Below are 19,870 nucleotides of genomic sequence, written 5' to 3'. Positions count from 1 at the left end.
CCGCCCCCTCCACGTCAGCGCCCGCCCCGGGCCGCGTCCTCACTGCCGCTGTCGCCGCGGCCTGCGGTTCGGCGCCGCACATTCCACACACGGCACAGACGGCCTCACCTCTTCAAAGGCCTCCTCTTTCCGCCTTTCTCGCCTTCTGAGGAGCTTAGAAATTTGGACAAGAGGGCTTATATAGAATGTAAATGACCTTGATGGCGGTTTCGAGGAACAAAGGATTTAAATAAGGCGTCCACGCTGTAACGAAAGTGCGGCTCAGGTTAGACAGCTGGACTTCCCCCATAGCCCTCTTCCTCCGCCTCCCCCCGCCTCGCGCCTTCACCCAAGCGGATGAAAACAAACACTAACGATGGCGGCGCCGGGAGACGACTGGTTGCCGGGCTTGGGGCAGCAGTGATCGCTTGACTGGCGACGGCAGCCCTGAGTAGCGCCAGTCGACCTGAGGGCGACAACTCGCGCAGTGCTGAGAGCGAAACGCTGAAGGCCTTCGCGCCGGGAGACGCCGGAGCGCGAGGTACCCAGCCGCGACCTGTGCTGTCCCTGCGGCGCCGGAGCGCGGACCCGTCAGCCAGGACGCGCGGCTGGCCGGCCCCAGGCCCCGGCCTCCGTAATGAGAGTCCCGAGCCACTGTCTGTGCCGCAGCTTCGCAGGTACCAACGTCGGGGTGCGCGGATACCCCCGCATCTCTCAGCGCCCCCGGGTGGGAGGCCATGGCTCTGCGGCCTGTCGGCCTCCTGCTGCTGGACGAGCTGCGGTTCCGTGCCCGGAGCGGTCGGGTTTTCTCGGGGAAAGCCGGGTGTCCGTGGGCCCCACTGGTCCCCGATGGTTCCTAGTCCGGGCTTGCGCCTCCGGCTTCGCAGCCCTTTGGGTTGGGTTGTCAAGCTTCCCGGAGGTCGTTGCTGGGGGGGTTGGGTGCCGATGGAGGTTCTCATTTGCTGAGCGTCGAATATGTACTCCGCGTGTAGGTGAGGGTGACTGTTGACTAGTGACAGAGGGGACCCAAGGCTCACGACTGTCTTCTTACCGGCAGTGGAACGGCCTGTGGACACCCGCGATCCCTTCTCGTTGGATGCATCTCTGGGTAAGTGGCCGAGCGCCTTCCCGGACGGCCCCCTAACTGCTGTCCATTTTCTCCCTCCCAGGGAGGTAGCTCCCCGTTGGTCCGATCCGTTGGAGGTAGCATTTCACTTTTAGTGTTTCTTCCTGCTCTGGCCGCCCCACAGCCGGAAGAAAGGGTGGGTGCGGGGAAAGAATTAAAACAGTCACCTCCCGGAGTTGTAGACTGGATGGGACACCTGCCTTATTCTGTTAAGTACTGAGCAACCGCAGACGCTCCCTGGACACTGAATGAAGTTCCCGGTTTGTAAGTGTTTTGACAGTGCTAGTCCCTTGGATATGGTCGTTCCAACCACACTGCAAAGCTGTTTGGTTTCTTTGAATTTCAACTATTTTCCAGATGAGGAGAAGGCGTATACACGCTTGTGGGATAGAATCCTGACTCCGAACAATACTTTCAGTACGCAGTGGGTGATGAATATGTGTGGAAGCAACTTGTCATTAAACCGTAGGGAGTTGGGCGCAGTTAATTCATGCAGTATTTTCAAAGTGTGCCCCATTGGGTATAACGATCAGAAGGTGATGGCGGATGTTGAGACTGAAATTTCATATTACAAACCACAGAGTTTTCCTTTTTTTTTTTTTTTAAAGACTTATTCATTTATTTGAAAGGCAGAGTTACAAAGAGAGAGAGAGAGAGAGAGAGAGAGAGAGAGAGAGCGTCTGTCCGCTGGTTCACTCCCCAAATGACTGCAGTGGATGGAGTAGGGCTGATCCGAAGCCAGGAGCCAGGAGCTTCTTCCAGGTTTCCCACGTGGGTGCAGGGGCCCAAGGACTTGGGTCATCTTCTACTGCTTTCCCAGGCACATTAGCTGGATTGAAAGTGGAGCAGCCAGGACTTGAACTAGTGCGCATATAGGATTCTGGCACTGCAGGTGGCGGCTTTACCTGCTACACCACAGCACCAGCCCTGAGTTTTCCTAATTTTTTTAAAAAAGGATTTATTAATTTATTTGAAAGGCAGAGTTATAGACAGAGAGAAAATGAGAGAGAGAGATCGTCCATACAGTGGTTCACTCCTAAAATGGCCGCAGGGGCAGGCCAAAGCCAGGCGCAGGAGCTTCTTCCGAGTCTCCCATGTGGGTGTAGGGGCGCAAGCACTTGGGCCATCCTCTGCTGCTTTTCCAGGCACATGAGCAGGAAGCTGGATCAGAAGCAGAGCAGCTGGGACTCCCAACAGGCACCCATGTGGGATGCCAGCATTGCAGGCTGTGGCTTAACACTAAGCTGTAATATTGGCCCCTACAGAGTTTTTCTTTACTGAGACCTAACAGATTTTATTTTGTATTTGTATTTTTCCCTCATGAATAGTTATGAAAACAGAAGCAAATACTACAGATATTTAAGAACAAAACATTCCAGATTAAATTGCTTTTTATAAAGATTTATTTATGTATTGCCAAAGTCAGAGTTAGATCGTCCAAGCAGTAATTCACTCCCTAGATGGCCCAATGACCAGTGATTGGCCAGACAGGAGCCAGGAGATTCATTCAGGTCTCCCACGTGGGTGGCAGGGGCCCAAGCACTTGAGCCGTCTTCTGTTGTTTTTCCCAGGCCATCAGCAGGGAGCTGGATTGGAAGTGGAGCAGCTGGGACGTGAACTGGTGCCCATTTGAGGTGCCAGCATTGCAGTGTGGCAGTTTTACCTGCTATGCCACAACGCTGGCCCCAAAGAATATTGTATTTCAGGATTAAGAATCAGGAGAACAAAGTTGAGTTCAGTCATGCAAGCATCTGGAAGTGTCCTGGATGGAGGTGTGGGCAGGAAATCTCGCTTGTATTTTTTTATTGTCCTTTCCTCCCTCGTTAACTTGTGATCCGTATGACTCAGTTCAAGGTGTCCAGGTTTGAGTAACACTATATTGCTCAGACTTTTTGACTTGTTTAAGGTTACTTCAAAAAGATTGAGAAAAATGGAATTAATGTTTAATGCAAAAGTTTTGAAATATATGCAAGCATAAGTTTTTCATAATTCTCATTTTCCATCAACTTTTTAAAGACCCCTCATGTTGACTTGAGAGTCTTAAGTATATACACTTCAGGAAAGTTTATTCTCGCGCAGAGCTTATCTAAGATGTACATGTGGACAACATGGAAGTGATTTCCAGTGTGGAGTATCAAGATGAGTAAGATAAATTTCCATGAACTACCATTTTTTTCATGCATAAATTTAATGGGGAAAAGTGCCTAGAGTTTCTGTTCCTTGCTGCTGCTTTATCGAACTGTGGAGATCAACAAAAACTGCAAGTAGCAGGAGTTAGGACAGAGGTGCTGTAGCCAGGAAGATTCAGAGGAAACTGTATAGTCCTTTTGTCCCAAGGGGAATCAAGAAACCTAGCTAAAGTTTGGGTTTTAAATCTTTTTTTTTTTTTTTTTTTTTTGTTAAAAATAATTATTTGGGGTTGGCGCCGTGGCGCAGTGGGTTAATCCTCTGCCTGTGGCGCTGGCATCCCGTATGGGCAACGGTTCTAGTCCCAGCCACTCCTCTTCCGATCCAGCTCTTGGCTGTGGCCTGGGAAAGCAGTGGAAGATGGCCCAAGTGCTTGGGCCCCTGCACCCACGTGGGAGACCAAGAAGAAGCTCCTGGCTCCTGGCTTCAGATTGACGTAGCCCCAGCCGTTACTGCCATTTGGGGGTGAACCAATGGAAGGAAGACCTTTCTGTCTCTCTCTCTCTCACTGTCTGTAACTCTACCTCTCAAATAAAGAAATAATCTAAAAGAAAAATATTTGTTTATTTTAAAAAGTTTAAAATATTTTAATTTGAATGGCAAAGTTACAGAGAGGCAGAGGCAGAGAGAAGTCTTGCATCCACTGGTTCACTCCCCAAATGGCCACAACTGCTCGAGCTGGGCCAATCCATAGTCGGGAGCTTCTTCTGGGTCTCCGACAAGGGTGCAGGGGCCAAGGACTTGAGCCATCTTCTACTGCTATCCCAGGCCATAGCAGAGAGCTGGATCAGAAGTGGAGCAGCTGCAGGCAGTGGCTTTACCTGCTGTGCCAAAGCACCAGCCCCCAAGATTTATTTATTTATTTGAAAGGCAGAGAGAGAGAGGAGAGAGAGAGAAATCTTCCATCTGCTAGTTCACTCCCCAAATGCTTGGACTGGACCAGGCTGAGCCAGGCTGAAGCTAGGAGCCAGGATCCTCCAAGTCTCCCACGTGGGTGCAGGGACCCAAGAACTAGGACCTTCTCTCCGCCTTCTCAGCCACATTAGCAGGAAGCTGGGTCAGAAGTAGAGCAGAGGCCGGTGCTGTGGCGCAGCGGGTTAAAGCCCTGGCGTGAAGCACTGGCATCCCATATGGGCGCCAGTTCCAGTCCCAGCTGCTCCTCTTCCAATCCAGCTCTCTGCTATGGCCTGGGAAAGCAGTAGAAGATGGCCCAAGTCCTTGGGCCCCTGCACCCGCATGGAAGACCTGGAAGAAGCTCCTGGCTCCTGGCTTCAGATCAGCACAGATCTGGCTGTTGCGGCCACCTGGGGAGTGAACCAGCGGATGGAAGACCTCTCTCTCGGTCTCTACCTCTCTCTGTAACTCTGTCTTTCAAATAAATAAAATAAATCTTTAAAAAAAAAAAAAAGTAGAGCAGCCAGGACTTGATCTGGCACCATGTGGAATGCTAGCACCTCAGGCAGTGGCTTTACCCACTACACCACAGTGCCAGCCCCAGGATTTAAATCTTTAAAAGGAAATCCTGAAAAGGAATGAAAATTCATTTTAATTAATTGCCTTTAATTTATACTAGGGGCCAGTAATGTGGCACAGTGAGCTAGGCTGCCACCTGTAACTCCAGCATCCCATAGTAGAATGCTGGTTCAATTCCTGGCTCTTCTATTTCCAGTCCAGGTCTCAGATTGTATACCTGGGAAAGCCATGGAGAATGGCCCAAGTACTTGGGCCCCTGTCAACCCATGTGGGAGACCTGATGGAGCTCTGGACCCAGGCTTTTGCCTGGACAAACATGGGCTGTTTTGGCCTTTGGGGAAGTGGACTATGAGTAGATTTTTCTCTCTCTTTTTGTCTCTCTCTCTCTCTCTCTTTCTCTTCCTCTATCACTGTGCCTTTCAAATAAATAAAATATATTTTTAAAAAATAATTGTAGAGGCTGGCGCCGCGGCTCACTAGGCTAATCCTGCGCCTTGCGGCGCCGGCACGCCGGGTTCTAGTCCCTTTCGGGGGCACCGATCCTGTCCCGGTTGTCCCTCTTCCAGGCCAGCTCTCTGCTGTGGCCAGGGAGTGCAGTGGGGGATGGCCCAAGTGCTTGGGCCCTGCACCCCATGGGAGACCAGGAGAAGCACCTGGCTCCTGCCATCGGATCAGTGCGGTGCGCCGGCCGCAGCGCGCTACCGTGGCGGCCATTGGAGGGTGAACCAACGGCAAAAGGAAGACCTTTCTCTCTGTCTCTCTCTCACTGTCCACTCTGCCTGTCAAAAAAAAAAAAAAGAGAAAAAAAAAGAAAAAAACTTGATGAACATATACAGTTGACTCTCCATTGTATCTTAGTAAAAAATAAATAAAGAATTTATGGAAGTTATAACTTAGCACTGCTATTTTAAAAAATACTGCTTCTACATTTTATTTATATGTGAAAGAAATACAGAGTTTAAAATTATGCGGTGGATTTCCCTGTTAATGTCCCTGGGAAAGCTGCAGAAGATAGCCCAAGTACTTAGGACCCTGCCTCCCACATGGGAGACTTGGAGAGTTCTGGGCTCCTGGCTTTGGCCTGGCCTAGCCCCAGCTATTGTGGCCATTTGGGGAATGAACCAGCCAATGAAAGATTCCCCCACCCCCACCCTGTAATCCTGCCTTTCAAATAAATTAATTAAATACATTTTTTTTTAAAAAGTCTGTATTTTTTTAATCATGGAGTGGGAGTTTGACGCAGCAGTTAAGATGCCATTTAGGATGACCATACCCCATGTCAGAGTGCCTGGATGTTAGTCCTGGCTCCACTTCCAAGTCTAGTTTCCTGGGAGGTAGTAGGTGATAGCTCAAATCGCTGCCACCCATTTGGGATCAAGGTCCTTGGCTTTGGTCTGGCTGAGCCTTGGCTACGGTAGGCATTTGGGGAGTAAACCAGCAGTTGGAAGATTCTTTCTCTCTGCCTCTATTTGAGGCAGAGTAAAAATAGATTTGAAAAACATCATTTTGGGTCTTTTCCAAATCATAGGAAGGTTTTCCCCTCTAGTTCCCTTTCTGTTGCCAACAGCTAATAGCTTACTTGGAGAAAGATAATTTGAGAAATTTTGAGATTTAGATGCCCTGATTAAATATAAGCTTAATGATGTTTTCCCCCTTTTTCTAATTTTCTGAAAATTTTCGGGAAATCAGATGTCGGCATTATTTATTCTTTGGACTGGTTTTTAAATTGTTCCTTTACTCCCTCTTTCCGTTTTCTGTTGCTTTATTTTACTTTCTTTCTGCCTTTATTTGAATCATATTTTTTTAAAAATTTATTTGACAGATAGATAGTGAGAGGGGGAGACAGAGAGAAAGGTCTTCCCTCTGCTGGTTCACCCCCAAAACGGCCGCCACAGCCGACGCTGCGCCGATCTGAAGCCAGGAGCCGGGTGCTTCTTCCTGGTCTCCCATGCAGGTGCAGGGGCCCAAGCACCCTGGGCCATCCTCCACTGCCCTCCCGGGCCACAGCAGAGAGCTGGAAGAGGAACAACTGGGACTAGAACCTGGTGCTCACATGGGATGCCAGTGCCGCAGGCAGAGGATTAACCAAGTGAGCCATGGCTCCAGCCCCCTTGAATCACGTTTAAGTATTCCTTACAAAGGCACTTTCATGCCTCCCTAGTAAGCTAATTACCAAACTTCTCTATTGTACTTTTATTTACTTCTTTATGTGAAAATTTTCAACTGTGTATTTTTGCATTTTGCTCCTGTCCCATTCTTTCCCATTTCCCTCTGAGACTCATGTTGTACATGTGTTAGACCTTTCTTACGTCCTGTGTCTCTCAGGTAACTTAATGCCTCACTTTGTACCTGTTGTCATGTATGATTTTTTTAAAAGATTTATTTATTTATTTGAAAATGTCACACAGAGAGAGGAGAGGCAGAGAGAGAGAGTGGTCTTCCATCCAATGGTTCACTCCCCAATTGGCCAAAATGGCCAGAGCTACGCCAATCCGAAGCCAGGAACCAGGAGCTTTTTCCAGGTCTCCAGGTGCAGGGTCGCAAGGACTTGGGCCATCTTCTACTGCTTTCCCAGGCCATAGCAGAGAGCTGGACTGGAAGTGGAGCAGCCAGGACTAGAACCGGCGCCCATATGGGATGCCGGTGCTTCAGGCCAGGGCGTTAACCCGCTGCACCGGCCCCTGTCATGATATGATTAACCTTAGGTAGTGTCTCTGAAATAGATGAACAGTCTTTTGTTTCCTTTCTTTTTTTTCTTTTTTTTTTTTTTTTTTTTAATATTTTATTATTTGAAAGGCAGAATTAGAGATCTTCCATCCGCTGGTTAACTCTCCAAATGGTCACACCTGCTGGAGCTGGGCTGATCCAAAGCTAGAAGCCAAGAGCTTTTTCTGGGTTTCCCATGTGGGTTCAGGGTCCCAAGAACTTGGGCTATCCTCTGCTGCCTTCTCAGGCACATTAGCAGGGAGCTGGATTGGAAGTGGAGCAGCCTAGATTCGAACTGACACTCACATGGGATGTGGGTGCTGCCACAGCACTGATCCCATCTTTTGTATTTTTTTTTTTTTCTGATAAGGTAATCTTTTTTCCCCCCACCCCCTGGTTCCACATTGTCCTTATGTGCATGTAAGGTTAAAAGCTTGGTCTTGCAGTTTGGTCAGGCCACTGTTGGCCCCACTTCTTAGGTCCTAATGTACACCGTTGGCTTTCCAGGGTTTATTTTTGAACAGTCAGCAAATGAGAGGCCTTCCTCTTCACCTGGTCCTCTGGACTTGCCCTTGGCATTCCAGTGTAGTTTCTCCAGTGTTCTCTGGAATCTTACATTCTTTGTTCCATTTTTCATTCTTTTGTTGCTCTGTGCTTCATTCTCAGTTTCGTCTTCTTCTGGCCTATATTCTCTTCCACTGGTTTTCTCTTCTGGCCTCATCTGCTATTAAAGTCACCCATTGACAAATCAAAGAAATTTGGTGTATTTGGCTTGTTTTTCAGTTTTAGAGTTCTATTTGGTGATACACACAAACATACACACACACGCACACACATATATACACATTGCGTGTAGGTTTTATATATATATAAATGTTTTTTATATATTTGTATATATTTTATATATATGTATGACTTATTTGAAATGCAGAGTTAGAGGGAGAGTCATAGAGAGAAATATCTTCCATTCGCTGGTTTACTCCCCAGATGACTAAAATGCTAGGGATAGGTCAGGCTGAAGACAGGAGCCTAGAATTCCAGCCAGCTGCCTCATGTGGGTGGCAAAGGGCCCAAGAACCTGGGCCATCTTCCTCTGCTTTCCCAGGTTTATTAGCAGGGAACTTAATGGGAAGTAGAACATCCAGACTCAAACCAGCTATTCAGGTTTTTTTTTATGGTTTCTAGTTCTGAGTCAGAATTCTAAATTGTAAGGCCAACATTGTTGCTTAGCAAGTAAGCCACCACCTATGACACTGGTATCCTATTTGGGCACCACTTGGAGTCCTGGCTGCACCACTTCCCATCCAGCTCCCTGCTAATGTGCCTGGGAAAGCAGTGGAACATGGCCCAAGTACTATACCACCTGCACCCATGTGTGAGACCCAGAAGAAACTCTTGGCTCCTGGCTTAGGTCTGACCCAGCCCTGGCCATTGAGGCCATTTGGGGAGTGAACCAGCAGATGGAAGATGTCTCTCCTTCTGTCTCTCTTCTCTCTGTAACTCTGACTTTCAAATAAATAAAATAAATCTTTAAAAAAATTCTCATTTGTGTGCTTTATTTGGCTGACCATTTTATGCATAGTTATTTTAAAGTCTTTGTCTAATTCTGTTGGTTTTTTGTTTTTTAAGATTTATTTTATTTATTTGAAAGAGTTACAGAGAGAGGAGAGACAGAGAGAGAGAGATCTTCCATCCGCTGTTTCACGCTCCAAATGTCCACAATGGCCAGGACTTGATCAGGCTGAAGCCAGGAGCTGCTTCTGGGGTTTCCACATGGGTGCAGGGGCCAAGCACTGGGGCCATCTTCCACTGCTCTCAGAGGAACATTAGCAGGGAGCTGGATCGGAATTGGAGCAGCTGAGACTCAAACTGGAGCCCATATGGGATGCCGGCACCACAGGTGGCAGCTTTACTCGTGTTGCCACAGTGCCGGCAACTTGGTTTTTTGTTTTGTTTTGTTTTTAAAGATTTATTTATTTGAAAGGCAGAGTTAGAGAGAGATCATCCATTCACTGGTTCACTCCCCCAAATGGTCAAAACAGCCAGAACTGGAACTGACTGAAGCCAGGAACTTCTGGGTCTCCTACATGGGTATACAGGCCCAAGCACTCGGGTCATATTCTGCTGCTTTTCCCAGGGCATTAACAGGGAACTGGATCAGAAGAGCAGCCAGGACTTGAATCAGCCCCCATGTGAGGTATCAGTGCTGCAGGCTACAGCTTAACTCCCACGAAGTTTGTTTGACAAGTTGAAAACAGATCTGGAGATTGGTTATGGTGATGATTGCAGCATTATGAAGATGGGTAGTCCCACAGAACTAGTCTTCAAAATGATTAAGACAGTACATTTTACATGTTACCACAGTAAAAAAATTTGAAAAGAAGTGGTAGTTTGAAAGTCATGGTTACACAGAGAGGAGAGGCAAAGAGAGAGAGGTCTTCCAGCTGATGGTTCACTCCCCAGATGGCTGCAATGGCCGGAGCTGTGCTGATCTGAAGCCGGGAGCTAGGAACGTCTTCCGGGTCTCCCACGTGGGTGCAGGGGCCCAAGGACTTCGGCCATCTTCCACTGCCCTCCCAGACCATAGCAGAGAGCTGGATCAGAAGTGGAGCAGCCAGGTCTTGAACTGGTGGCCATGTGGGATGCCGGCACCGCAGGGGCAGTGGCTTTACCCTCTATGGCACAGCACAGGCCCAGAAGAGGTAGTTTGAAGTCATACAAATTATAACTACATTTAATAAATTTCTGAAATAAAAAAATCACCATTTTTATAAATAAGAAAGAATATGATAGTATATGTATCTGGATTGTATATTATGGATGAAAAGAGAATGGAAAGGGGGCTAGTGTTGTGGCATAGTGGATAAAGCTGCTGCCTGTGTTGCCAGCATCCCATGTAGGTGCCATTTTGAGACCTGGCTGCTCTGCCTCTGCTGATGGCCTGGGAAAAGCAGTAGAAGATGGCCCCAGTACTTGGATCCCTGCCACCCTTGTTGGAGATCTACAAAAGCTTCCTGGCTCCTGGCTTCGTCCTGGCTCAGCCCTGGCCGTTGCAGCCATCTGGGGGAGTGAACTAGTGGATGGAAAATGTCTATCTATTTATCTCTCCATCTCTCTGTAACTCTGGCTTTCAAATAAATAATTTTTTTTAAATTTTTGATAGGCAGAATGGACAGTGAGAGAGAGAGAGAGAGAGAGACAGAAAGGTCTTCCTTTGCCATTGGTTTACCCTCCAATAGCCGCCGCAGCCGGCGCACCGCGCTGATCCGATGGCAAATAAATAAATCTTAAAAAGAAAAAGCAAAGGCCGGCGCCACGGCTCAATAGGCTAATCCTCCGCCTAGCGGCACCGGCACACCAAGTCTAGTCCCGGTCGGGGTGCCGGATTCTGTCCCGGTTGCCCCTCTTCCAGGCCAGCTCTCTGCTGAGGCCAGGGAGTGCAGTGGAGGATGGCCCAAGTGCTTGGGCCCTGCACCCCATGGGAGACCAGGAGAAGCACCTGGCTCCTGCCATTGGATCAGCGCGGTGCACCGGCCGCGGCGGCCGTTGGAGGGTGAACCAACGGCAAAAAGGAAGACCTTTCTCTCTGTTTCTCTCACTGTCCACTCTGCCTGTCAAAAAATAAGAAAAATTAAAAATAAAAAAAATTTAAAAAAAAAGAAAAAGCAAATGGAAATATGAAAAAGAGGGAATTATGCAGATTTAAAGGAATAGGGAAAAGACCTACACATACATGGTATGTATCATCTTTGTCCCTTTGGTCAATTTGTATCCTATTCCTTTTTTTTTTTTTTTAAATATATATTTATTTATTTAAAAGTCAAGAGTTACACAGAGAGAAGAGAGGCAGAGAGAGAGGTCTTCCATCCACTGGTTCACTGCCCAATTGGCCGCAGTGGCTGGAGCTGTGCTGATCTGAAGCCAGGAACCAGGAGCTTCTTCCTGGTCTCCCACGCGGGTGCATTTGCCCAAGGACTTGGGCCATCTTCTGCTGCTTTTCCAGGCCATAGCAGAGAGCTGGATTGGAAGTGGAGCAGCCAGGTCTCGAATCGGCACCTGTATGGGATGCCGTGCTTCAGGCCAGAGCGTTAACCCGCTTCTGCCACATGTGTCCTCTTCTTAAAATACTGCCCATTTCCATGAATATCAAATGGTACAGCTGCTTTGGAAAACAGTTTTGCAGTTCCTCAAAAAGTTAAATGTTGAATTACCATATGACCCAGGAATTCAACTTCTGCTTATATACCCAAGAGAATTGAAAGCATTTGTTACCATAAAAGGTGTACACTGAGGTTCTTAGTAGTCTTTAAGGGTATACTTAAAGTTTGTGGGAAATGTGCGTTATGAAAAACTTACACATGGAGTTCAAAATTTTTTTATACCAGAAAAAAGTTATCTTTTAATCCCAATTTCCATGAACTTTATGGTGGTACTCATAGTAGACAAAAAGTAGAGACAGCTCAGATGCCACTAGCTGATGAACTCACAAGCAAAATAAGCTACATATGTGCAGTGGAATATTGTTTAGCCACAAAAAGGAACGAATGCCTGACTGAAGCATGCTGCAATGCAGGTTGAACCTTAAAAACAGTATTCCCTGTGAAAGAAGCCAATAACAGAAAGCCACATATTGTGTGACTTTGTTTATGTCACATGTCCAAGATAAGCAAATATAGATAGAAAGTACCTTCGTGGTTGTTTGGAGTTTCGGGGTTGAGAAGTGGAGAGTGAATGATAATAAAATTGTGATTTCTCTTTGGTAAGATGGAAATGTTCTGAAATTGGATAGTGATGATGGCTACACAGCTTTGTGAATATACTAAAACCACTGAGTTATATACTTGAAAATGTTGACTTTTGTGGTGTGTGAATTGTATCTTAATTCTTAGGAAAAAGTGTGTGAAGTCATGTTAGAAAAAATTCAGCCTACTGCTTTGTCAGCATCCTAAATCTGAAACTCCTGTTCAAAAGCTAGATCTAGGACTCCTGCCTTTAAACAAGTCCCTGTTCCTAGAACTTCTCACTCTACTTACCCAAGACCTCCTTTCCTTGCTACTGTCTAGTACTCAGGCCTTTACAAGCCTGACGCTTTACTATTCATGTGATCTCTTCATTTGGGGCTAGCATTGCTGTAGCTACCACACATTCTCTTTCTTTTACAGGTCTTTTTTTTAGGATTTATTTATTGATTTATTTGAAAGTTATTGCAACAGAGAGCTCTTTGATGCACTGGTTCACTCCCCAGATGGCCCCAGCAGCTGCAGCCAGGAACTCCTCCCAATACTTTGGGGGCAGGAACCCATGTACGTGAAGGCCATCATCCACTGGCTTCCCAGGCACATTAGCAGATGGCTAGATTGGGAGCCAAGAAGCCAGGACTTGAACCAAGTGGCAGCTTAACCTGCTGCACCACAACACTGGCCCCACCTTGAGAGATTTTATATTAGCGTTTAGCATGAACTTTTAGCCCCCTTCACTCTAAGGAGAGGAAATTCTGTGATGGGATCTGGATCCATTGCAGTCATTCAGACTGTGTGAAAAAGTGTGTTTGAGCCGGCGCTATGGCTCAACAGGCTAATCCTCCGCCTTGCAGCGCCGGCACACTGGGTTCTAGTCATGGTCGGGGTGCTGGATTCTGTCCCGGTTGCCCCTCTTCCAGGCCAGCTCTCTGCTATGGCCCGGGAGGGCAGTGGAGGATGGCCCAAGTGCTTGGGCCCTGCACCCGCATGGGAGACCAGGAGAAGCACCTGCCTCCTGCCTTCGGATCAGCGCAGTGCGCCGGCCGCAATGTGCCAGCCGCGGCGGCCATTGGAGGGTGAACCAATGGAAAAGGAAGACCTTTCTCTCTGTCTCTCTCTCTCACTGTCCACTCTGCCTGTCAAAAAAAAAAAAAAAAAAAAAAAAAGTGTGTTTGAAGTCAGCCCACATGGAGACAGAACTAACTTTAGAAAATTTCTGTCCTGGGTGAGAATTACTTAAGTCCTCCACCCTGTCACAGACTGGATGGTCATTTTATTTCAAGCCATCCGTCACTGCTGCCTTCCGGTGTCTGCCATTAGCAGGAGGCTGAAGGCAGGTGCTTGCTCCAAACCCTAGGTACTCTGACATCTTCACTGTGGTCTTAAGTGCTAGGTTAAAAGGCCAGCCTACAGTGGATTTTCTTAGACTCTTCACATAAATTCACACTTTTTTTTTTTATTTCTAAGATTTATTTTTTTGAAAGAGAGAGAGAGAGAGAGGATATGAATGAGAGAGATTTATTTTTCCAGCCACTGGCTCACTCCCCAAATGGCCACAACAGCCTGGTGCTAGTCTAGTTCAAGGAGCCTGGAACTCCATCTGGTTTCCCACGTGAATAGCAGGGACCCAAGTACTTGGTCCATCTTCTCTGCTTTTCCAGGCTTGTTAGCAATAGAACAGCTGGGACTCAAATGGGCTCACGTGGGATACTGACCTCACATGCAGTGTCCTTACCTACTGTGCCACAACGCTGGCCCTTTCTTTCTTTCTTTTTCTTTTCTTCTCTTCTCTTCTCTTCTCTTCTCTTCTCTTCTCTTCTCTTCTCTTTTCTTTTCTTTTCTTTTCTTTTCTTTTCTTTTCCTAAATCCTTGAAAGAAGTTACTTGGATTTCCTAAAGAGTAAGAGTGTTAACCAAAGGTTAATTGTATCAACTTCTGGAAATTTAATACTCATGCAATATTGTTACTATTACCTAAGGTGCAGTTGTATTCAAATGTTACAAATTGTTTCAATACTGTTCTTTCTAGAACTTTTTTAAAATTCATGAACTAGTCCAGGATCCTATATAAAATTTATTGTTAAGCTGCTTCATTCTTCTGTAGTCTGAAAATCTTTCAGCCTTTTTTGTCTTTCATAATACTGACACTTTTTAACAATACAAGCCCATTTTTTTTCTGTAAAATGTCTTTTAATTTGAGCTTGCCAGATTGCTTGCAAGAATATTCCATAAATGATGTCATGGCCTTTTTACTAGGCAACATCAAGAACAGATGCAGGGGCAGGCGCCACGGCTCACTAGGCTAATCCTCCGTCTGTAGCGCTGCCACCCCGGGTTCTAGTCCCGGTTGGGGCGCCGGATTCTGTCCTGGTTGCTCCTCTTCCAGTCCAGCTCTCTGCTGTGGCCCAGGAGTGCAGTGGAGGATGGCCCGAGTGCTTGGGCCCTGCACCCACATGGGAGACCAGGAGGAAGCACCTGGCTCCTGGGTTCGGATCGGCGCAGCTCGCTGGCCACATCACACCAGACACAGCGGCCGTTGTGGGGTGAACCAACGGAAAAGGAAGACCTTTCTCTCTGTCTCTCTCTCTCATTGTCCACTCTGCCTGTCCAAAAAAAAATAGGTGCAGGGGCAGAATTTGATGCAGTGGTTAAGACCACTTGGGATGCTTGCATCTCATATCAGAGTGCCTGGGTTGGAGTCCTAGCTCTGCTCTTGATTCCAGCTTCTCACCAATGCACATTCTTGGAGGCAGCAACTGATGAGACAAGTACTTGGGTCCCTTGTGGGAAACCCAGATTGAAATTCCATCTCCCGGCTTCAGTCTGGCTCAACCTTGGTAATTCTGAGTATTCAGTGAGTGGTCAGTAGATGGCAAATCGCTGTCTCTGCTTCTTTGTGTCTGCTTTTTAAATAAAATGAAAATATATAAATAAATAACTGCTAAAAAATTCTAAAAAGGGCTACAATGTCAGTTTCCTTGTAAAGATTGCATCCATTATTGTTTGTTTGTTTCCCTAAAGAAACCTTTTATTTAAGGAATATAAATTTCATGCATTTCATAAGTAGTTTCGGAATGCAGTGATTCTTCTCACCACCTGCCCTCCCACCTGCACTCCCATCCCTCCTCCTCCCTCTCCCATTCCCAGTCCCATTCTCCACTATGATCCATTTTCTTTTTCTTTCTTTCTCTCTCTCTCTCTCTCTTTTTTTTTTTTTTTTTGACAGGCAGAGTTAGACAGTAAGAGACAGAGACAGAGAGAAAGGTCTTCCTTTTTCTGTTGATTCACCCCCCAAATGGCCACTATGGCCGGCGCGCTGCAGCTGGCGCACTGCACTGATCCGAAGTCAGGAGCCAGGTGCTTCCTCCTGGTTTCCCATGTGGGTGCAGGGCCCAAGGACCTGGGCCATCCTCCACTGCCTTCCCGGGCCACAGCAGAGAGCTGGACTGGAAGAGGAGCAACTGGGACAGAATCCAGCACCCCAACTGGGACTAGAACCCGGTGTGCCGGCGCCACAGACAGAGGATTAGCCAAGTGCACTGTGATCCTTTTTTTTTTTTTTTTTTTTTTTGACAGGCAGAGTGGATAGTGAGAGAGAGAGACAGAGAGAAAGGTCTTCCTTTTTGCCGTTGGTTCACCCTCCAATGGCTGCTGTGGCCGGCTCATCGTGATGATCCGAAGCCAGGAGCCAGGTGCTTCTCCTGGTCTCCCATGCGGGTGCAGGGCCCAAGGACTTGGGCCATCCTCCACTGCCTTCCCGGGCCATAGCAGAGAGCTGGCCTGGAAGAGGGGCAACCGGGATAGAATCCGGCACCCCAACCGGGACTAGAACCCGGTGTGCCGGCGCCGCAAGGCGAAGGATTAGCCTGTTAAGCCACAGCGCCAGCCTTTGATCCATTTTCAATTAACTTAACTTTATATACAGAAGACCAACTCAATACTAAGTGAAGAGTTCAATAATTTGCATACACACATACAAAAACCTGTTCCTCAACAGTCAAGACAAGGGATGTTAAAGTCATTGCATCTTGAAGTTAATTTCACTTCTTTTTTGTTAGTAACTTAATTAACTTTAAAGAAACATACAAGAAGGATACATCTTTTGTGAGCAATTAGACATAACTATAATTTAGGAGACATAAGACCTCCATTTAAAACATTAAAAGAAAATAGTTCCTTGAGAACAAGTTTTATCATTTTTTTAAAGACGGAGTTACACATAGTGAGAGAGCAAGGCAGAGAGAGAGAGAGAGACTGTGTCTTCCATCCTCTGGTTCACTCCCTAGATGGCTGCGCTGCTGGAGCTGCACTGATCCGAAGCCAGGAGCCAGGAGCTTCTTCCAGGTCTCCCACATGCGTGCGGGGGCCCAAGGACTTGGGCTATCTTCTGCTGCTGTCCCAGGCCATAGCAGAGAGCTGGATTGGAAGTGGAACAGCCAGGAGGCAAACCAGTACGCATATGAGATGCTGGCACTGCAGGTGGCGGCTTTACCCACTATGCCATAGCGCTGGCCCCACAAGTTGTATTGAGGAAGCACCTAAGAAAACAAACAATGGAGTTGCATACTTAGGCATAACTAAAACTTATGAAACATAAAATATCCTTAATATACTAAAATGAAAGAAATCTTTGGGAATGAGTTTTTACTGTTAACTCTCATAACTCTTTCAAGACAGAGGTCTTGCATGGGAAGTTAGTGCACAGTGATTTCTGTTGTTAATTTAACAATTAACTCTCACGTATGATGTCAGTGATCATCCGAGGCTCTTGACATGAGCTGCCTATGCCATGGAAGCTTTTTGAATCCACAAACTCCATCAGAATTTAGATAAGGCCATAAGCAAAGTGGAAGTTCTCTCCTCCCTTCAGAGAAAAGTACATCCTTATTTGATGACCATTTCTTTCCACTGGGGTCTCACCGACAGAGGTCCTTCATGTAGAATATTTTTTGCCACAGTATCTTGGCTTTCTGTGCCTGAATGCTCTCATAGGCTTTTAAGCCAGACCAGAATGCCTTAAGGGATGATTCTGAGGTCAGAGTGCTACTTAAAGTGATTTTAGGAGTCTGCTGTATGTATGGACTGCTTCCCATGTTGGAGCATACACTCCTTTTTAATTCTATTACTATTACCAGACAATCCTATTTATATGATTACTGTAACAATCCTATCTATATGATCACTTTAACACTTAATCCTAATCATATGCTCACTTTAACACTTAAAATGCTATTTTTACCACCCAGCTTAAGGGGGTTTGGGGCCCTGGCAAGTTTTTACACTGTACCATTAGGAATATATGTCAAACTAAGCAGCTTTACTGTTACATACTTCATACACTTCATAATTACAACTTTAGGAACATGATGATTCTTCCCATCATAGCCTGGCCTCCCACTCACACTCCCAGCCCTCTTCCCCCTCCCTTTCTTATTCAAACACTTATTTTTTAATTAAGATCTATTTTCAATTAAGTTTATACACATGGGACCAGCACTGTGGCATATTGGGTTAAGGAATCACCTGCAGTGTTGGTATCCCATACAGGTGCCAATTCGCATCCCAGCGGCTCTGCTTCCAATCCAGCTCTCTGCTATGGCCTAGGAAAGCAGTAGAAGATGGCTCAAGTCCTTGGTCCCCTGCACCTGCATGGGAGACCTGGAAGATGCTTCTGGCTCCTAGCTTTGGATTGGGGTAGCTCTGGCCGTTGCTGCCATCTGGGGAGTGAACCAGCAGATGGAAGACCTCTCTCTCTCTCTGTAACTCTGACTTTCAAATAAGTAAATAAATCTTTAAAAAGGAAGTTTATACACATGTGATTAACTCTATGTTAAGTAAAGAGTTCAACAAATAGTATGAAAAAAAAGTTCCTCAACAGCCAAGACAAGGGCTGTTCAAATTCATTGCTTTTCAAAGTGTCAACTTCACTTATGCAGATTGCCTTTTAGGTCCATTATTATTTGTAATTAATAAGTAATGTGTGGGGACCTGCGCAGTAACATAGTTGATCAAGCCTCTGCCTGTGGCACTAGTATCCTATATGTGCTCCAGTTCGAGTCCCAGCTGCTCCACTTCTGATCCAGCTCGCTGCTGATAGCCTGGGAAAGCAGTTGATGATGGTCTAAGTGCTTGGGCCCCTGTACCTATGGGGGAGACGCAGAAGAAGCTCTTGGCTTCAGATCAGCTCAGCTCTGTCCATTGTGGCCATTTGGGGAGTGAACCAGCAGATGGAAGACCTGTCTGTCTCTCCCTCTCTGTGTCTTTAATTCTGCCTCTCAAGTAAATAAAACTTAAAAAAAAATAATAACTTATGTTCCCACAGATTGTCTAAATAGTCCTTTTCGCCAACAAACTCCCACCCAGCCATTTTAGCATTCATTGATGATTTGCTTGAATTAGTTATTCATTAATGGTTTCAAAATGATCATCTTCTAATTCTGCTATTCCTTTTATTTATTTGTTGTCCATCTGTTGTAAAGAACTGCTTTTCCTTCTTTCCTCATTAATGCTCATCTGCCTTTGATTATTAGGATTCTTAGAGTACTAGTAGAAAAATGTGAAAATCCTTGCTGGGGCCAGCATTGTGGTGTAGCAGATAAAACCACTGCCTGGATGCCAGCATTCCATATGGATGCCATTTAAGTCCCTGCTGCTCAACTTCCATTTCAGCACCCTGCTAATGTGCCTAGGAAAGCAGCAGAAGATGGCCCAAGTCCTTAGGCCCCTGCACCCATGTGGGAGACAAGGAAAAAGCTCCTGGCTTCTCGCTTCGGTCTGGTCCAGCCCTAGCCATTGTAACTGTTTAGGAACTGAACAGCAGATGAAAGATCTCTCAATCTCTGTCTCTGTAACTGTGCCTTCCAAACAAATAAAAGTAAATCTTTAAAAAATTGTAGTTTTAACAACAAAAAGAAAATCCTTACTATAGAAAAAATGACCCTGGTGAGAAAGGATCCCATCTGCTCTTCCATGGTTAGCTTAAGAAGTAAATGTAAAATTGAAAATTTATTTTTGGTTCTCCCCAATCCTGAATACACTAGCATGACAGACTGAATTTAAAGTCATGTTAAGGGTAGAAAATATTTAAATTCTTTTTCTAAAAAAATTTTTTTAAAGATTTATTTATTTGAAAGACAGGGTTACAGAGAGACAGAGGGAGAGGGAGATCTTTCATCTTCTGGTTCACTTCCCAAATGGCCAGAACAGCCGGAACCGGGCTGATCCAAAGCTGGGAGCCCTTTTTGGGTACCCAGCATGGGTCATGGGCCATCCTCTGCTGCTTTTCCCAGGCCATTAGCAGGGAGCTATATGGGAAGAGGAGCATCTGGGACTGGAACCAGTGCCCACATGGGATGCCAGTGCAGCAGGCGGCAGCTTTACCTACTATACAATGGAGCTGGCCCCTAATTAAATACTTATCAGCCTTGAAAATAATGTTTGTTGGGGCCGGTGCCCTGGCGCACTAGGTTAATCCCCCACCTGCAGCGCTGGCATCCCATTTGGGTGCCGGTTCTAGTCCCGGTTGCTCCTCTTCCAGTCCAGCTCTCTGCTGTGGCCCAGGAGGGCAGTGGAGGATGGCCCTAGTGCTTGGGTCCCTGCACCCGCATGGGAAATCAGGAGGAAGCACCTGGCTCCTGGCTTCAAATTGGTGCAGGTCCAGC

General features: G+C 46.4%; 1 protein-coding gene across 5 annotated transcripts in view; it reads left to right on the top strand.

Moving 5' to 3' along the window:
• The first annotated feature begins 115 nt into the window (after positions 1-115).
• The window catches only part of ATG13 (autophagy related 13), a 63,791-nt gene continuing 44,036 nt past the window's right edge, over positions 116-19,870 (top strand). The window contains exons 1-2 of one of the 5 annotated variants that reach the window (XM_062196220.1): positions 116-520; positions 972-1,087. The gene's annotated coding sequence lies outside the window, so the exon portion shown is untranslated. The other 4 variants (XM_062196218.1, XM_062196219.1, XM_062196217.1 and 1 more) reach the window with 4 other exon arrangements.

The sequence above is a fragment of the Lepus europaeus genome, chromosome 7 (assembly GCF_033115175.1).
Source record: "Lepus europaeus isolate LE1 chromosome 7, mLepTim1.pri, whole genome shotgun sequence".
Lineage (NCBI taxonomy): Eukaryota > Metazoa > Chordata > Mammalia > Lagomorpha > Leporidae > Lepus > Lepus europaeus.
The sequence above is the reverse complement of the archived record's forward strand: the minus strand, read 5'-3'. Positions and strand labels throughout refer to the sequence as shown.